This window comes from Canis lupus, chromosome 32 (genome assembly GCF_048164855.1).
Source record: "Canis lupus baileyi chromosome 32, mCanLup2.hap1, whole genome shotgun sequence".
Lineage (NCBI taxonomy): Eukaryota > Metazoa > Chordata > Mammalia > Carnivora > Canidae > Canis > Canis lupus.
This window is the reverse complement of record NC_132869.1, coordinates 9,789,704-9,809,705: the sequence shown is the minus strand read 5'-3', so window position 1 is coordinate 9,809,705 and position 20,002 is coordinate 9,789,704. Positions and strand designations below refer to the sequence as shown.

At 38.9% G+C, this 20,002-nt stretch overlaps 1 long non-coding RNA gene across 2 annotated transcripts in view; it reads right to left on the bottom strand.

Annotated features, from left to right (window-relative positions):
• The window catches only part of LOC140622996 (uncharacterized), a 45,889-nt gene that overhangs the window by 11,057 nt on the left and 14,830 nt on the right, over nucleotides 1-20,002 (bottom strand). The window contains exons 2-4 of one of the 2 annotated variants that reach the window (XR_012022667.1): nucleotides 15,613-15,694; nucleotides 10,324-10,415; nucleotides 4,400-4,498 (exon numbers count right to left, since the gene is read on the bottom strand). This is a non-coding gene — a long non-coding RNA (uncharacterized lncRNA). The remainder of the gene's footprint in view (nucleotides 1-4,399; nucleotides 4,499-10,323; nucleotides 10,416-15,612; nucleotides 15,695-20,002) is intronic. The other variant, XR_012022666.1, reaches the window with a different exon arrangement.

Genomic DNA, 20,002 nt, shown 5'->3' with positions numbered 1-20,002 from the left:
TGCTCTTTGCCCCTGTTCATGCTCTCTTTCTCTCTCTCTTTCTAAAATAAATAAATACATAAAATCTTTAAAAGAATTTTAAGTTGCAGTTTCTAGTATGGTAAATATTTATCATTGTAACCTACATAAACAAAAGTACTTTGAAGTCCTCAGTAATTTTTAAGTGTGTTAAGGGGCCCTAAGACCAAAGAATTTGAGAAGCACAGTTTTTTATTTTAAGAACTGGATCAGGGCACTTGGATGGCTCATTAAATGTCTGCTTCTCTCAGGCCATGATCCTAGGGTCCTGGGATCAAGCCCCATGTCAGGCTCCCTGCTCAGTGGGAACCCCTCTTCTCCCTCTCTCTCTGCTGCTTCCCCTGCTTGTGCTTGTTCTCTCTCTCTCTTTCTCTCTCTCTGTCAAATGAATAAATAAAATCTTAAAGAAAAAAGAACTGGATAAAACTAAATCCTACCATAGCTATTATCATCAATGTAGTAGGAATAATATATTGAACTGAAATTAGAGGCACTTTATTGAGTGATCAGGTAACCAATTTTCTATGTAACCAGTTTTTACATGCTGGTCATATGACATCTGTTACTAGAATGTGAATAATAATCATCTGGGGGACAATTATTGGAAATAGGGAAAATATCTGATAGTTAAGATTGCACTTACTTGAAACATCATTTTAGGTGTTTTTATAATTTTAACTTTCTTTAATTCTACAATGAATGAGTAAAATTTTGCTGTGGAAGTACAAATAGTTGCTAATTTGATATTAAAAATTTTAAAGACAGAAGGTATATTCTTGCTTCAACCTTCGTTTGCATTTCTGATCATGACTTTTGTCTGCTTAGACATACAGATCTTCTGCACATTCACAGAGAAAAGCAGGTCTAAATTCCTTAGCATGCTTTCAAGGACCTTTGCAACCAGGCATTGACGCTCACCAGCCTTATTTGCCACTTTTATTCCATCTTTCCCTTCTTTATCCATTTCCGCCAATCTCCCATCTCCCATCACTTGTTTTGTACACCAGCCATGTTAAATTTTTTCTAAACACGCTTTTTTTCCTTCACATGCCTTGGGACTTAAATATATATATATATATATATATATATATATATATATATATATATTTGTATACAAATATATATGTATTTGTGTATTTGTATAGGTGTGTGTGTGTGTATATATTTATTTATTTATTTATTTATTTATTTATTTATTTATTTGAGAGATAGAGAGACCAGGGGTGGAGGGAGCAGAGGGAGAGAATCTCAAGCCGACTCCCTGCTGAGTGTGGAGGCAGCCATGGGGACATGGAGCTCCATCTCTCTACCCTGAGATATTGACCCCAGCTGAAACCAGGAGTATGACGCTCAATTAATTGAATCACCCAGGTGCCCTGTCTTGGGATTTTATTTTTAAGATTATTTATTTATTTATTTGAGAGAGAAAGAGAATGAGAGAGAGCATATGGAGGCAGGAGTAGGGGAAGAGAGAGAAGGAGAGGGACAAGTGGACCCTGGCATCGTGACCTGAGTGGAAGACAGATGCTTAACTGACTAAGCCACCAGGCACCCCTGGCCTTGAGACTTTTTATACCCTATTTCCTCTTCTGGAATGTTTTTATTTCCCTTTTCCTCTATTCAACAAATTCTTATTCATCCCTCAAGATCAAGGGTTATGTACCTCCACTGAGGAGCCATTTTTCATCCATCTATTCATTCAACAAATGGGAGATGCTAGGCAGTGGTAGACTAAATCATACATGGTTCCTGTATTCATGCATCATGTAAATAATCACACAAATGAAAGTTGGCAATTGTGGTGAAAGCTGCTCTAGGAGAGATTCAGTATGCTGTAAGAGTTTCAATGAAACAATTTGTCCTGGTCAGGAAGGTCGGTGGAGGCTCCCATGAGGAAGTAACACTTCATGTAAGCACTGAATAATGATGGGGATAAAAAAGAGGAGAGGGAAGGAAAGTGCCCTACATGGGTAAGGGCATTTGGCAAGAGGGGGCATATGGATACTAGAGACTAGAAGAAGAGCACTGGGTTAAGTGGAGGTACGGAGGGAGGGAGGACATTGAATTGAGAAAGGAGGTAGAATCCAAAGCAAGCAGAACTCTGCACGTTAATGAGTTTCATCTTTAACTTAAGAGATTTACAAAACTATTAAAAGCTGAAAGGATGATGGAGTCTCAGATTTGCATCTCGAAAAGACCACTGTGGCTGTTAGAGAGGAATAGACTAAATAGAGGATAGAGTTAATATAGGGAGATCAGAACTGAAGTTAGTGTGATAATCTAACAGCACAGTGTTGGTGGCCTGGATGAGGAAGATGAGGGAAAGTGGGTGGATTTCAGTGATGTTTAGGCAATGAAATTAATGGGCATGGTGATGAACTGCAAGTATCAGGTTAGAGAGGGTGTGTTAAGGATGGTACCTAGGATTCTAGCTTATGCAACTAAATTCATGAAGAGGCCATCTACTAAACTAAGAGGGCCCTGAAGGAGGTCCAGGCTTAGGAGGAAGCTCCTGACTCCTCCAGGAAGAGATAGTAAATGCTGTGGCCCTACATTTGCTACAGAACTCTCATTTTTGTAAGGACATTTGTCTATTTTCTTTTCTTTTCGTTTCTTTTCTTTTTTTTTTTTTTTTGGTTGATGTTTCCCTTTCCACAGTGGTGGGATCCACTATTGTGTGAGCCTTTATAGAAGACAGAACACAACCACCCAGTCTAGAAAGCAGAGGTAGAACCTGCAACTTCTGCCCAGCCCTGACACAGAGGTCTTAAGTAAATTGGGCTGTGGCAATTATTTGCTTCCATATAGAACCTTGACTTTAGAGAAGTGAAAAAAAATGAACTTATAGTTGATTTCAAATACATTCATGTTCAGTAGTGGCCATGGAAGTGACCAGCTGGGGTAGCAGTAGTGCTAGAGGTAGTGTTCTAATTATAAACTTCGGTATGAATCGTGCTTCTCAACCTCTCTTGATGACTACCTATTTTCTAAATTTGCTTCCATGGCCTTTTAATTGAACATCAATTGATGATGCTAGCTAACATCTCCTGAATGTTTCATATGAGTCAGGCACTGCTCCGATCAGTTCACATATATTCGCCATTGTAATCCTTCTAAGTGACATATACTGCTGAAGACTTCATAGACAAATGAGAGTATGAAGCATAGAGTGGTTAAGGAATTGCCATAGAAGCCCTATAGCTAGTAACTAAGAAGGACAGAATGGAGGACTTGGAGCCTGGCTCCGGAGCTAGCCTTCTTATTAAAGATGGATTTTGTGGCTTATAAACAGAAATCTTGACTGTACATTTGGTTCTGTGGTCTCTTTCCCTCTGGAAGCTCCAAACATGTTAAGGGCAACGATGGGGGTATTGCTCTTAGCACCTGGCACAGTGCAAATGCAGTAAGCATTCAGAGCACTCAGGGTAGCAGCAGGAATATTTCCCCCAAGATTCAGCTCCCCTCCCTTTTCTGCAAGCATGTGTATTACTCCTACTTGCCTCTGCTCTACTGCTGCACAGAGCAGGGTCCCCAGCCCCACACTCTTTGGTAAATGCTTTCTCTGCTTCATGGCACTTGTCAACCCAGGGCTGCAGGTGCCAAAGCAGGAATGAAAGCTCCTATTGTACAAAAATCCATGCAAAGGATCTGTGTTGAGGTTTGTGTGGGGACAGGGGAATGCTAAAAGCCAGCTGACAACACAACAGGACAGAGTGAAACTATGTGGTTTCGATTCCCTGAGAGCAGGAAGCTCATTTGTTCAGAGCAGCTGAAACAGTTAGGAAACCACACAGCGTCCGCATTCCATGTGAAGCAAACGCTGTGTCCCCAAAGCCAGTGAAGCAGCAGTCCCTGAAGGTGATACTGTCCCAGCCAAGCTCTTCCCCTCCCTGGGGACTTCCTGTTGCATAAGGAGCCTTTCAGTGCTGGTTTGGGAAAGGGTGAAGAGGGTTGAGTTTGAGATGGAGTTTCTGATTTGGAAGATCCTGAAGATTGAGGGCCCAGGGCCAAGGGGCCCTGGGGTTACTCAGTGGCCTCTAGCTTACCAAGGTGGGACATGGTCTAGTGTGGTGTCCCTGAACCTTCCTCACCAGACAGCATGCAGCTGCAGGGTTTCCCAGACATTCTTGGATAACTTGTGATCTAAAAGCCATTCAGACTGGTTGGAGAGACAGATTGTTCCTGTCCTAAATATCTGGGGAGTTTGTAAGGGTCCCCTTTAGTCCAGAGACTAAAGGCAGTGCTGAGCTGTCCCTGCAACTTTCTTTCTATTTCTAAGAACAAGTCAGGATCTGAGAGAGTCTATGTATGTCTGTGGTTGTAGATTCCTATTCCCCTTCACCACCACCCTCACTTTTCTTGCGGGAGGTGCAGGCCATACCATTTCAGTGTCTGTGGTGCTCTCTGCTGGCAGCTGCAGTCTTTTTGTTCCTGGAATGGGAGGCCTCTGTAATCCTGCATAAGCCACTCCTCCTGAGTCCTGGTACCATGGAAAGCAAATTAGAGAGGATTTGGTCAACAGCCAGTGTCTAGACCTTCCTATTCCTGGAAGCACTTCTTTTGCCCATGTAAGAGTCAATTACCCTTCCCATAAAGATTCAATCATAATTAAAACTAACCCCTCTCTCTTGTCTTCTCAGTAGCTGACTCTCTGGAGTTGTAATGCGCTCCCAACTGGGCCAAAGCTGTAGCTCATCTCCTACACGCAGGAGGCCTTGCAGGCAAATCAGGCTTATGTTTCTCTGTGTTTTGTATTTGTTTTTAAATTTTGTTTTGTTTTTCCAAATGGTAGAGCCAAGGACAGTGGTGCCATCTGGCATGGGCATGGGTCATAGAGGGAAGAAAACAGTTTCTCCCCCATAATTTTCTGGCCCTAGGTGGGCCAGACCACCTAGGTTCAAATTCTGCTTCTGTCACAAACACCCTCACCCTAAATAAATATTAAATCCAGGTGAAAACAGCATGCTTACTATGCAAATGCAGCTTTAAGACACATATCCTGGCCCTCACCTTCCAGCCAAATCGCTACCATCCAACCCCATGATGCAAAAATTCTTGATACTGCCAGAACCACAGTATCAGAGATGAGAACCAGTTTCAAAAGTTCAGAATCCATACCACCACTTGTTTTTCATTAACTGACTTTGTTAATGCCTGTCAATCGCATGTTGCCCTCAGAATGGCTGTTCCTCCTCAATTTCTGTCAATAATGAGAGCTCATAAAAGAACAGTAGTGGGAAACCAGTTAACTTTCTTCAAGCAGAGATACATTGGAAAGGCTGAGAATGCATTAATCTAAAAGAAAATATATTCACGAACTTATTTTAAATTAAAGTTTTAAGATTGTAATGTGAGAAAAGTAATGTGCAGAAAATTATTTGTAAAAAGAGGGGGGAAGTGGAACACCTGGGTGGCTCCCTTGATTAATCATTCAACTCGTTCGTGGCTCAGGTCAAGATCTCAGGGTTGTGAGGTTGGGCTCCATGTTGAGCACAGAGCCTGCTTAAGATTCTTTCTCTCTCTCCCCCTCTGCTCCTGCCCCTAAAACAAAAAAGGGGAGGTGGAAGAGGAAGGAGGGAATACATATATGTGTATGTATATATGCCTATATCTTGCATATGAATAAAATGTCTAGAAGGATATCCAAGATTAATAACAACATCGACTTTGTAACAGTTACTCTTCTAAGCATTTTACATATATTAACTTACTTTTAATCCTCATAAAAACTCTATGAAGGAGCTGTCATTATTATGCCCATTTTTCAGATAAGAAAACTGAGGCACAGAAGGGTTAAGTGTTCTGGCTGAAATTACAAGTCTGGAGAGTGCAGAGTCAGAATTAGAGCTCAAGACACCTAAGGGCTGCCCCTAGGAAAGAGAACTCATTGGCTGAAGGATGAGAGCAAGGAGGGAGAAATCTAGTTTTATGCTTCTTTGTGCCTTTTGGATTTTGAATTATATAAATATGATATATATATTATATGAATAAAAGAATAAAAACTTAATAATGAACATTTTAAATAAAATATAAAATTTAAAATAACTTAAAGAATTACACCAACCAAGAGATTCAGTAGTAACACAGTGGTTAAGAGCACAGAACCGGGGCCAGACCACCTAGGTTCAAATTCTGCTTCTGTCACTAAAACTGGCACAAATTTGTATCCTCTCTGTGCCTCTTGGGGTTATTATTTTGAGGATTAAATAAGTTAATACGTGTGAAGGTCTTAGAAGAGTGTGTTGATACATACTGAGTGCTAAGTATTAACTATCATCATCTAAAATAAAAAACCTAAACTTATTCAACAGTCAGTGAATCCTGAACATTTTACTGTATACCAGACACTGAGCATTTACTGTATATGTACCAGGCACCAAAGGGGCTATGGAACTGGAAGATAGCATCCTTCAGTGATGGAGTTTGGTGTCCTGGGCACTAGATAGCGTCTTGCTGCTTGGGTGATACAGCTGATACCCAGCCCCAAAAGTCTTCCCCAGCCTTGCTTCTTTCTCAAATCTTATGCCTCATTGAACACCCAGCAGAAAGTATCATTACTAGTTGATACTTTCTCTGCTCTTATTTACACTCATGTGACATCTTTTCCAAGAGGTACAAGATAATTTTACTATAGTTTATGAAAAGACATCACCAACTGAAACTGTTTCCCTGCTGCATGTGGCCCAACTGAGCTCATCTGTCTAGCAAGTTAAAGTAGACCGTAATGAAGACATACATGCTGGGTTCCAAGACTTCCATGAAAATAGACAATATTCTCTTTATGTAAGCTCCAAGAGGGCAAGAATTTTGTCTCTTCATTGTTATAGTCCCAATATTTACAATAAGACCTGGTATATATCTGGTGCTTAATAAATACTCATTGGATGAATGAATGAATGAATGAATGAATGAGTAAAATAATGATAGACCCACAAGGCAAATTATTTTAATTTAAATTCACTTAAGAATAGAGGGAATTGAGACTTAAGGGGGTTATTTAACCTACTCAGGGTCCTCAGAACTAAAATGCATCCTCAGGTTTGTGTGGCTTTGAATCCTGCCCTCTTCTAATGCCAGATTGAATCATAGCAATAACCCCTGGCTTTATCTAGCAGAATAAAAAGGGCTGTGTTACTGGACTTAAATTTGGTTTGGCTTGATTTGGTTGTGCTGTCCTCTCTCAGGATCAAGCGTTTGTTATCACTGTTCCCATGTTCTGCAGTGCTTGTGTGTAGGTCGCCTTTTGCCCCAGGCATGCCACTCACCTCCATCAGAGAAAAGACAGGTGCTGTGGAGGAGGGCCAGCATTTGTGGACCAAAGCAACAGGACAGGGGCTTCCAGAAGTTCCAAAACTATCCCAGTACTGCGGATTAACATTCAGGAAAAGTGCAAACTTCACCAAGGCAAGGATTTCTATCTACTTTGATGTGATGATCACCAAGCTCCTAGATTATCATTCGGGACTCAAAAACTATTTTTTCAAGGAATGAGCAAATAAATGAATAAGGCAGTGGATGAGGAAGAGGGAAAAAAGGAGGAAAGAAGTTCGACAAAGTGCAATAGAACAGGAGAGATGACTGTGTATAAGAAGAAGAATATAAATCTTAGGGAATGGTGAATGCTTTTTTTCCTCTTTATTTCTGAAGGATGCATTTTACTGGTACAAAGAAAAAAATTGGGCTGAAGGACTAAAGAAGGTTTTTGTTTTGGAATTAGCCACACCTTGGTTCTAAATAATTTCTATAGCTGAAATGGTCAATTTGAATATTCTCTTACCAATCTCTTTATGCCTAACTTTTCACAAATTAAAATGATTTGCCATGTATTGGTGAACATCAGAGAAGTGGTCATAAGAAAAACTAATGAGAAGAAATAAGAAATCCCTTTCTGTTACTTTAATGAATGATTTTGAAGCTCTCACACTGATTTGGGTATATTAGTCATCAATAGCATGACCAGTAGGAATGTTGCTCAATTTGTAAATAATATTTGCCTAAGTGCACTTAATCACAAGCTTCTGTGTCCAAAGCTTGTTTCAGTATTGCTGCATGACTTTTCTCCCTGTGGACTGCCCTTTGAACCAGGATGTCTAGTTCTTGAGTTCTGTCCATAGAGGTTAACTATCTCATAAGCCCTACAGACCAAGGAGAACCTGATGTAAAATGTCCCGGCCAGACAGTGGGAATGCATGGAACACCACCAACAATCATTGTTTTTGGATAGAAGTCAATGTCATGTTCAGTCTTTGGTTCTGCTTGACCAAAATCCTATAATACAGCGGTGGGTTGCTTTTTCCAACTGTCATAACCAGAAGAGTTTTTCCAGGCTACCAAGTTGAAGAGCAGAGGGCTTAAGAAAAAGTCAAGTAATACAGCCAAGAGGTAGCCTCTAGGTCAGCAGGGAGGTGCTGTGGTTTCTGGTCCCAGGTCTGATCTGGACTCTGTGTGACTTCAACAAAGGCTCTTACCTCTTTTTTTGGATATAAGTGTGTTTGTTGGAAAAGAAGAAGATCACACTGAGCCTCTCTAAAGAACAACAGAATTAACTACTTGCTTATTTACTTCAGTGACCAAGACCAGTTCTATCATTTGTTAAGTGGAGACAGAACTTTCTACTGAGGTGACAGATGTAACTCATGATTCATAAACTGGCAGTGTCCTGATAGTTCCTGAGCAGTGTTTCATTCTCATTAGGCTGCTTTGAATGGAGAAGAAAGAACATGAAAAAGACTAATAAATTATTTAATCAGTCACAAAGACCACACCATTTAATTGAGAACAGATACTGAGTTCTTGTCTTTTCATTTGATGTCCCAAATTATTTGTTCATGAGACCACAGGTAATTTGCTAAAGAGAGTCATGCCTGCTGACAACTACTTTGCTTAGAAATATGCCCTGTGCTCCCATTTCAAATATTGCATCAGTAAGAAAGAAAACATTTCATTGAAAATTCCCTTGTGTTTTCCACTCCATCACTTATGATTAATTTTTTTCATGAAGAACGGGGTGTCACCAAAATTTCAAAAATATTTTCCAAGTGTTTTCCATAATACAAAGGCTAATTTTTCTGAGGCTTTTATCTTGAATCACCCAAGCTAACTTCCAAGTGCATTTTTATGTAGTTTTGGAAGTATCTTCCTCTGCTTTTCATTACATTTTCCTAATTTTTGCCAAACTGATTTTGAAATTATAAGAGAAAAAATCTAGCTACTTCAAAATCAGTTAGTGTATGGCCATATATGTCTGGCAAGCAGATTCACAGTAGTTTAGGTTATAGAATGTCTTTTAATGTTTGTGAATTGCATATAAAAAGGCACTTATATGCAGAATAAATATTCTAGTAGAGAAGTAACATGATCATCCATCTATGATTTGTTAAGAACTTTTGAAAATTCTCACTCTGTTTTTTTCCTCATTCCCTTCTCACTGCTTTGGGATGATTAATATACTATCTCCCATTTTTTTTTATGATCTGGAAATTATAAAATTACAACATTGTGCTTTTCTGTTTGAGCACAAATACTTCAGCAATTGATGGCATTCAGTAGTGAAAAAAGTGAAACGTTATTTATATATTCATATAAACTGTTTATGTTAATATTACAATAAATACATAAATGCCTTCTCCCCAATTTATACTTATCAAGAGGAAATGGCATCCAAATCCATGTCTGCTTAGAGAATGCCCATATGAAGAGCTACAAGGCAAGTTTATTATTGTGTAACTTCCTATTTGCAGTCAGTGACTGGATTTATTTAATTTTAGCTCAAATGACCTAGAAGTAATGCAAGTGGAAAGAGAAAAGGGATAGCATTTCACATACGCATCAGCTCATTGATATCTTTACACATATGGATCAGGGGCAGATTTTTGTTTTGATTTGTCTCACCCCTATGCTGAATAGCAGGGCAAGAAAGAAGCAACTCTAGCCCTGAGTGTACGTAAGCTTTGAATCATTCTACATTAAAGTGAATTTTATTTAATTATTTTCTTCAAATTCTGTGACAAAGCAAGTGGTCCTTGCCAGTTGTGTTGATGGTAGGAAGATAGCAAAGAAAAGAGAAGAAAACAGATGTTACAGAATTTTCAAGGTCGCTCAGGGGAGCTTACCCTTCTCCTCCCTCATTCTCTCATTATCCTTCTCAAATGGCACCTAAAATAACCAGATGAACTAGGCCCAAGAATGAACCTAGTGAAATCTCACCAAAGAAAACTTGTAGACCAGGGACTCAGTGGGAACATTTCAGACTGTTCCACTGGTCTAAAGCTGCATCATCCTACTGGCTCTAACTTTGCTACTTACATCTTGGTTACTGCACTCTCCTAAGAGAAAACATTTTTTTAATTTCTTTTTTTTTTTTGGACAAGTGGGCATTTTGGTAAATAGGAACATACCTACAAGAAAAAAAAAAGGTGCAAGGATGTGAACATAAAATTAACAAAAGAGGAAATATAAGTGGCTACAGAATTTTTTTTAAAGCTACTCAGATCTAGCTTTAAAATGACAGGACAGCATTGGACATTTCTCCATCTCCCAGATATCACTGCAAAGCAAGAGGGGAACAAAAACCAGGCATGCTAAATCCATCTGATTAAACTAACAGACTTTTAAAACTCTGAACCACAAATAGGATGAAAAGCTGCCTAAAAACTGTAATAGGCAATAAGAACATAGGGAGATGCGAAGCCTGCCTGCGCTGCAGGCTTTACAGAAGCTGGTGGAGCACAGTTCCACTTCCTGCGGCACAGCCTAAGGGGAAAAACAACAGGCTTCCTTTTGCCACAGTGGGAGTGAAGTGTGCAAGATGGTAACAGACTTCCTTGGATTTTCTTTCATGGAAAATCTAAAAAATGTAAGGCAATGTGACAAAACAAGAAATTATACAGGGAAGGCACACTTGTCAGAGCAGTTTATAAATAAGGCAGTAGAGAAGAAAAGTTTGTTACACTGTGAGTAATCCTACAGGATACCTCTCAGTTTAGTCATAATTAGAGGCTAAAAATATTCATCCATTCCCATACCATGTGCCATAAAGAGAAATCATTTTTTTCCTGGAAACAGAACCATAGCTACACATCTACATAAACATGAAATAAACAGTCTAGTCAGAATTCACCTCATTCATATATGACTAACACTCAATAGGAAATCACAGAATTTAGAATTTTTAAAGGTGTGGGAGTGAGAAAGAAATAAGGGGGAATAAATGATAGGTAAATAAAACTAACTGCCAAAGAAAAAAGCATATATTAAAAAAATGAAAACTCTATTGCCGTGAAATTTAAAAATTAAAGATGTCTGTCTCTAACAGTGTGACTGACTAGATACCTTGTCTGATCCTCTCATTAGAAACAACTAACCAGGCTGGATAAAACATAGATTTTTTAAAATAAAAATTAGTCCATGAACTGACAACAACATGAAAACTAGTGAAAATGGGAATCCAGAAAGATAGGTGGGACATTGAATCTGGCTTTGCTTCCAATGAATCTGTAAAACCACTTCATTTTTTCAGTCCCTCAAGATGCAGAAGAAAAGAGAACAAGCCTGGAACTGCCATAACATGGAGGTCTTAAGAAGACAAACTCCCATTAACATGATACCTCAAATGATGTGATGTAAAAGTGAACTGGCAAAAATTCACCACTCACCCATTGGGAACAGTAAACTGAGGGGGAAAAAAAGTCTTCCTTAAGATTCCATAACTACAAAAATTCCTCACATGAATTGGAAGCTCTAATTTGTACTATATGTGTGGTCGAAACCCCAAACCAAACCAAAGACAGACAAACAAACAAACAAACCCTTAAGCTAGTGGTTCTTGAAATACTGCCCCTGAAGCTACTGTATTCACATCACCTAAAAAGTTGTGAGACATGCCAAATTTACGCCCCTCATCAAACCAAATGAATCAGACACTCAGGGATTGGGGCCTAGGAATCTGTTTTCAACAACTCAGTCAGTTGACTTTGGTGTATGCTAACATTTAAGAACCATTGCCTTAAGCTAAGATTTTAGTTTAAGTTGCTGCTGGGTTGATACACTAAAAAACATAAAACATTGCTAAGAGAAATTAAACTCTATCTGAATAAATGGAGAGAGTTATCATGATCATAAGTGAGAAAACTTAACATCATTAAGATGTTAGCCTCCACAAACTGACCTGTAGAATCAATAAAATCTCAAAAAAAATTCCAAAATATTTTTTATGTAGATGTTGATATTCTGATCCTATTTTTTTCGGGAAACACACAGAATCTAGTATACTCTAAATAATTTTCCAAAAGAAGGGAAGAGTAAGAGGACTTTTCTGATAGGAAGGCTCACTATAAAGCTAAGACTATGTTTTACTGACATGAGGGTGCACACAGATAAGTAGAACAGAATAAGAGTCTAGAAATAAGCCCAAGTGCATATGACCAACTGATATTTGACAGAGGTGCCAGGACAATTCAGTGAATAAAGAATTATCCTTTGGTAAATGGTACTGAAAACATCAGATAGACTTATGTAAAAGTACCAGCCATAACCCTTATCCCATACTACACTCAAAAATTAAGTTAAAGTGGATCATCGATCTAAATTTAAAACTTAAAAATCACAAAACTTCTAGAATAAAACTGGAGAAAAATCTTTGTGAACTTATGTTATAAAAAGAGTTCTTAAGGGGTGCCTGGGTGGCTCATTAGGTAAAGCATCTGACTCTTGATTTTGGCTCAGATCAAATCAGGGTCACGATCTCAGGGTTGTGAGATAGAGCCCTGTTTTGAGCTCTACGTTGGTCTCTGCACTCAGTGGGGAGTCTTCTTGAGATTCTCTCCCTCTCCTTCTGCTTCTCCCCCTGCTCATGTGCATGTTCTCTCTTTAAAATAAATAAATCTTAAAAAAGAAAAGAATTCTTAGAATACAAGAAATAGAGATTATAGAAGAAAAATACAAGAATTATACTTCATCAAAAGCAAAAATTTTTACTCTTTAAAAGATACCATTAAGTAAATAAAAAGAAACCAGAGACTGAGAGAAAACTCATCAAATTACACATTTATAATTAATCAATTTTCTTATAAATTCATGAATTTATATATTCTTAAACACTTAAAACTGATGAATTGTTATTATTCACCAATAAAGTTTATTTTTAAAAATTAGGTATTTAAAGCAAAACATGAGATCAATTATAAATGTTTATGCAGTAAACTCCAGAACTTCTAATATATGAAGCAAACTTTGATAGAATTGAAGGAATAAAATAATAATAAGAGACTGCAATACTCCACTTTTAATAAAGGATAGAACAACAGACAGATGAGGGGTTCTTGAGTGATGGAGTTAGTTAACCATCCAGCTCCTGGTTTCAGTTCAGGCTGTGATCTCAGGGTCATGAGACTCACTTCTGCATGGGGCTCTGGACTCAGTGCAGAGTCTGCTTAAGGCTCTCTCTCTCTCCCTCAACCCTCCTCCTATGCACACACACACTCTCTCTCTCTCTCTCTTTTATTTCTCTCTCTTGAATAATTTTTTAAAAAAGAACAGACAGATGCTCAGTAAGGAAATTAAGGACTTGCACAACACTGTAGATACGTTGGACCTGACAGACGTGTCCAGATGCTCTACTCAATAAAAGCAGAGCATATGTTTTTCTCAGCTGTGCGTGGTATATTCTATCAGCCACAAAAGACATTGAAGAACCTTAAATGCATATTAGTAAGTGAAAGAAGACAACCTGAAAAGGCTAAATACTGTATTATTTCAACTATATGATTTAAGGATTCAGAAAAAAACTACCACTTAAAAAATACACTATACTATTTTATACTGTTTATATGTTTTTATTTATTTAATCATTCCCGTATACTTAGGTATTTAAGATGTTGGTTTTGTCTGTTTGCTATCATAACTAATTAGGGTTCCTGGGAACATTTTTCTTGCCTGTTACCTGGTTTTATATGGTCTTAAGTGTCAATGTTAATGTTCTTGGTTGCATTTACTTTCCCCACTGATGCTTTGTATTAGCTGGGTGACTTTTCAGTGCCAGATACCATCAGCAAAAGCTAGTTATATCTTTATTTGCTATAACAGTCCAAGGACATGTATTTCTATTTGAATTTTGATAACTTACTTTTGGTGTTCAGCTGTGGGATAATATTGTATGGGTTAGCTTTTTAAAGATTCTACAGTTACAAACATTGAGAGAGGAATAAGATAATTTCACTGAGAAGAAACTATTCTGTTTTTCCAACTATGGTAAATATCTTCAGATTTGTTAGAATAGACTCCTCTTTTGGCTGCACTAAGGTCTTTTTTAAAAAATTATTTATTCATGAGAGACACAGAGAGAGAGAGAGGCAGAGACACAGGCAGAGGGAGGAGCAGGCTCCATGCAGGGAGCCCGAGGTGGGACTTGATCTCAGGACTCCAGTATCATGCTCTGAGTCAAAGGCAGACACTTAACCACTGAGCCACCCAGGCATCCCTATACTAAGGTCTTCATTTGAAAAGGATGGTTTTGGCTGAAACCTTTAGCTCATTTTTAACTATAGCATGTCTGAGTATTTTTCAGGCCATCTCTCTTTTTTCACCTAAAGTCAGGTGAATTCTATGCAGGAGATAATGAATGAAATTATAAGAGAGGGAATACTAATCCAATGTCTAAATTGAGGGTGGGCCTCCTGAGTTCTCTCTATACATCTCCCCTGATCATAAAATCCCTGGAGAGAAAGATTACATAATTTGTCTTGTTCAGTTGGATTTAATAGCTCTTGGCTTCTTGAGTAGCAAGAGACCCATGGGGAGAGAAGCTGAGCCAGGGAGGCTCCAGCCATGGCCTAATAACCCCAATGCTAGGCCTCAGGCACCAGCTGACCTCTGGGAATGAGAGTCTGGTATTCTCTTTTAGTCTGTACTCCAGTGTCAGCTCACATTGGCCAGTCTTTTTAAGGCTGTCTCCCTACTTGAGTGGCCTTATTCCAATTTTTTTCTTATTTAGGGAATTTCCCTTTTTCCCTCCATGTCCTAATAGGGAAACCTCCCTTTATCCTTGCTCAACCTTCACTGACTTTTGAGACAGCTTAAGCAACCTCCCTTATCTTTTCTCATGGAAATATCCTCTGTCTGGATGGTTATGTGCACACAGAGATGATTAATGGTTCTATTTGATATCATATTGTATTGTATAGATACGTTGTAAGTATCCAGGCCTGTACTGAGATTTTTGGAGGTGTGTCAGTGGGTCTGATTCCTTGGACTATGACTCACTTAGTCTAGATGAGGGCATCATTAGCATTTGTGAGGAATAAGCTCATGCCCTAAGGAAAAGGTGGGTCAGGTTGAATGACGCGCCACTATATACTGTAGCAGGTACCCAGGATCCTATATGATTTGTGCATAGAGGAGGACCCTCTTGCAGTTGTGAATATGGCAAGAGCTAATGGTCTAGGAAGGCATGGAAGACTAAAGGAACAATTTTCTGGGTTTTTGGTGTTTATACCAGCTGCCAATATTTTCATCTTAATTTTTGGTCTGATTTTTTCATCTAATGACTTCCAGGCCTGACCTGTGCCCTCTTAGTTGTGCTGAACTGAGATTACTCACTGTGTTTGACTTTATTTGTAGTATTTCAAGATCTTGTGCTTCAGTCTCAAGGGCTTTGGAATCCTCTGAGCTGGCTGTAGAACTATAGAAAGTAAATGAAAGACAAAATTATAAGGAAACAAGTCCTTAGCCAAGTCCTCTTGCTCCATCCTGAGAAGGACTTATTTTACCTCTAGTCAGTAATCAAATGTGGGAAAGAGAAGAATGGCAATAGTAAAAACTCACGAACTCCTTATAGTACTGACAAGGGTCTTACTAGTTCTGCTCTGAAAACTCTTTCCTTGAAGGAGTGGACTGATCACTTCCCCTGATTATCTTGTCTCTATTTAAGAGTTTAGAAAGAATTCATGGTGGCAAAATGACCTTGCAAAGTCAAACATTATGTTTAATCTAAGGGATGACTGAGTGAGCTGTGGAAATGAAATATTCATGTCCTAAACCCAAGAGAAAGTCAATCAATTGTGGTTTTGTTGAACACATTGACTTATGTCTCTCAAAGGAGCAAGCAAAACTTATCATAGTGATCTTTGACCCCCAGAACTGTTCATTGCTTTCTATTTATTAAATAGTTGAAGTCACATGCCTGAGTTCCTGGCCTCATTGAACATGAATAGTCCAGCTATGGGACATGATTATATCCAATGTGGAACAGTAGACATCTCAACAAGCCTTTCCAAGCTATAATAGCTGAGAAAACAACAAGAGTTCAGAAATCTTGATGATCCAGGACCTCAGACAACCCTAGACAAGAAGCTCTTTCTGTAGCAGTTACCCTATCTCTCCCTTCCATTGGAGTCTCTCCAGAATATTCCTTTTTAAAAATCTTACTTAGAAAGAGTTTGCATGTGAGAATTCTCAAAAAGGTAGTGTAAGTTGAGATACAGATCATTTTTCTGGAAGAAACTTACACAAGGTTTCAGGAACACTTTCAAGTTAAATATTCTTTGCTCCCTTAATATAAACATGGAAAGATGCCTTACTAATGTAAGGATTTCCACTTCCTTTCACAAATACCAGCAACATATACTCTCCTGGACTCCAAAGAAGGCATGAGTTTTATTTTTGAAGATGTTGCTCTGAATCCTTTTGGGAACCAAGGAGGGTATAAGTACATAAAATATTTCCAAGGATCGTGAGTGCACCTCAAGATAAGCATGTGGCATGTCTGTATGATTTCTTTCTAAATGGTAACAATTCTAGGTATATGTTTTTTGACTGGAGTTACTCATAGAAATGGCAGTCACTTTGTCAATGTGAATATTTACTTTGTGTCTGAATATTGGGGCACATGACAGAATGAAGCAGTACGGACATAAAACCATGTCAAGAAAGAGCCAAAGAAATGTGACTTGGAGAGTGACCCGTATCAAGAAAGGAAGAGGGTAGATGGTGCCTGTGGAAGTTGACCTTGTAAAGAAGAGAATAGTCAGAAAACTCAGGTAGGGAACATTTCTCCAGAAGGATGAATGATGATAGGAAAGTTGTAGTGCCTTGAGGTAAAACTAATGAGGGGTGGCGGGGATCCCTGGGTGGCTCAGAGGTTTGGTGCCTGCCTTTGGCCCAGAGCATGATCATGGAGTCCCAGGATTGAGTCCTACATCGGGCTCCCTGCATGGAGCCTGCTTCTCCCTCTGCCTGTTTCTCTGACTCTGTGTGTGTGTGTGTGTGTGTGTGTGTGTGTGTGTGTGTGTGTCTCATGAATAAATAAATAAATCTTAAAAAGCAACAAAAACAACAACAAAAACCAACAACAACAACAACAACAACAACAAAAAAACCTAATGAACGATACCATAAGCGTGACAGTGCTGTGTGGTGTGGAGGTACCTTGTGTAGAGCCTGTGGTTCCCCTTTAGGAAAGTAGTTCTTGGATGAGAAACAGCTCACAGTGCCTGAAGCCCTGAAAACTCCTTATAGAGGAGCTTTACTAAGCAGAATGAACAGAAAGATTTGTCCCAATGGCAATCCATAGGAGAAAATCTTGTTTACTCCTTGTTTGGTAGCAGTAGGGCTGGTCAGAAGCTAAAAGACCAAGTTCCAATTTTTGCCCCCAGAGAAGGTTCCCACCAGAAACCATAGGTGAGGGTTGCAAATTCCATCTAATGTGACTATTCTTCCTAAAAGGCTATCTGTGGTAAGCCAACCTTCCCCCTTGAGTGATAAAAGTAGAGTTTATATTGTCATTGCTTGTCTTTTTTTTTCTCTAATTATAGGGACTTACAAATTAAATATTAATTAATAAGCTTTTATACACTTCAATTTCCCTTTAGAAAATATACTCATAATTTCTTAATTTTGTAGGCATAGAGACTAGCAAGACCTAATAATGTCACATTCCAGTAGAAAAATGTGTTGCTAAGCTTCAAGTTTATTCCTTATAAAAAGGTTGCAACGCACAAAACAATTACAGAGTTTGTGTATCGCTGCCCATCTTGGTGCCAAGAGGAGCAAAGGGAGAAGGTAGTAGGCGTTGCCCAGTGGCTACTCTATTTGCAAGGAAGCTGCTAGTCCCATGCTGTTCTCCACTTTCTGTGTTCATGGCATGGGCTAATAGAACTTTCTCTCTTATATCTGGAGGCTATGAATAATAAAAAGGATAACAGAGAAACACTCATTTTAAATTGTATAGATTCTATCAAGTGGCCTTCGTCTTCCTCATGTATATCTTTTTTGACACATATTAGGAAGTGTCTCTAATCTCTTTGAATTGTCTACATAGAGTGTAAGTACTTTTTTTTTTGGTGGAGCTGAGTAAATATTATGGACTCACAAAATAAGAAAACGTGTAATCATGGCTATAGTTGCAGGTGAGAAATAAACATTGTTATAGCTACTTGCAAAGTGATTTATAATTTGTAAAGCGCTTATGTGTGCTTACTTACATTATACTTTCAGGTTTTCTGAAGAGTACTCATTTTCATTTAATGCAATGTTCCTGGCAGGAGCTGGAGAAAAGCTTATGGCCACGAATGACCTCTACCTTTCTGTTTTCCTGTTGCTTCACTCCAGCAGTGAGCAAGTCCAGAAAAGAGCCATGTTGTTTTCTTTTTTTTAATCAGTTAAGAAAGACTGGTTTTAGTTGCAGTGTAGCAGATCCCCCAAAGCTCTGGTTATTAGCAACAAAGGTTTATTCCTCACTCATGTTTTAGGACCATCCTGGGTCACCCGGAGGCTCTTTTCCACATGCTGACACTCAGAGGCATAGGGTAATGGAGGCTTCACAATATAGAGCATTATTAATTATCGTGGCCAGCATTGAGGAAATTCACGCATTGGCTCTTGAAGGCTTCCACCTGGGTGTGACACATGTCACTTCTACTCATTCTGTACCTCTGCCTGTCCTGATGCCAGTAGGTTCCATTGGCCATAATAAGTCACTTAGCCACACCTAACTTCAAGGATTTGGGAACTCTGATTCTGCCATGTGCCAGAAAAAGAGAAGTGGAAATATCATTGAACAATACTAATAATTACCAGTTTTATTGACAGTGGGCCTGGACCTTGGCTAAATTGTGAAGGCAGAAAATTTTCTTTGGGTGCCTCTGTCTCAGTGTCCTTTATCTTCTCTGTTCCCTACTCCTTCTCTTCATTGCTTCGTTATCTAGAGCCTTTTTCTACCACCATCAGAACTGGTGGCAATTTGATATTTTTGCTAGTTTGTGTAATTTTAAGGTCGATCTTATGTTTCCAAGATTATTTACCTTTTGTAGCTCTGTCTCTGATGATGGAATTAAAGCCCTTCCCTGAGTAATAGTTGGAGAGTTTCTTTTCTCATGAAGTAGGATTAGGGATTAAGGGGACAGAGGCAAGAGGGTGATCTGAATTCATACCGTGTAGATGGAAGCACACACATACTGCTGGCTCTGTCACGGAGATACAGCCAGCTGACATGACACAGTCTCTTTTCTCAAAGAGCTTACTTTATAGTAGCAAAGGAAACAAAAAATAAACAAAAGGCCACATCTATAAGCCAAAATGACCCTTCTGCATTTCCTGACAATGTATGAAGATGTTTTTACATGTGATAGACAGGATAATGGTCCCCCCAAAATATCCACACCCTAATCCCCCAAATCTATAAATATGTTATCTTAAATAACAAAAGGGACTCTGTAGGTGTGATGACATTAGGAGTCTTGTGAAGGGAATATTATCTTGGATCTTTTAGACAGACTCAAATAAATCATAAGGGCCACTATAAGAGGAGAGACAAGAGGACCAGAGACAGGGAAGGAGCTGTGAGTGAAGTCTGGGTGATGTGGCCATGAGCCAATGGATGTGTGTGACCTTTAGAAAATGGAAAAGGGAAGAAATAAATTCTCCCCTAGAGCCTCTGGAAGGACCAAGGTGTATGCCAATGCCTTGATTTTAGTTCTCTAAGAATCATTTC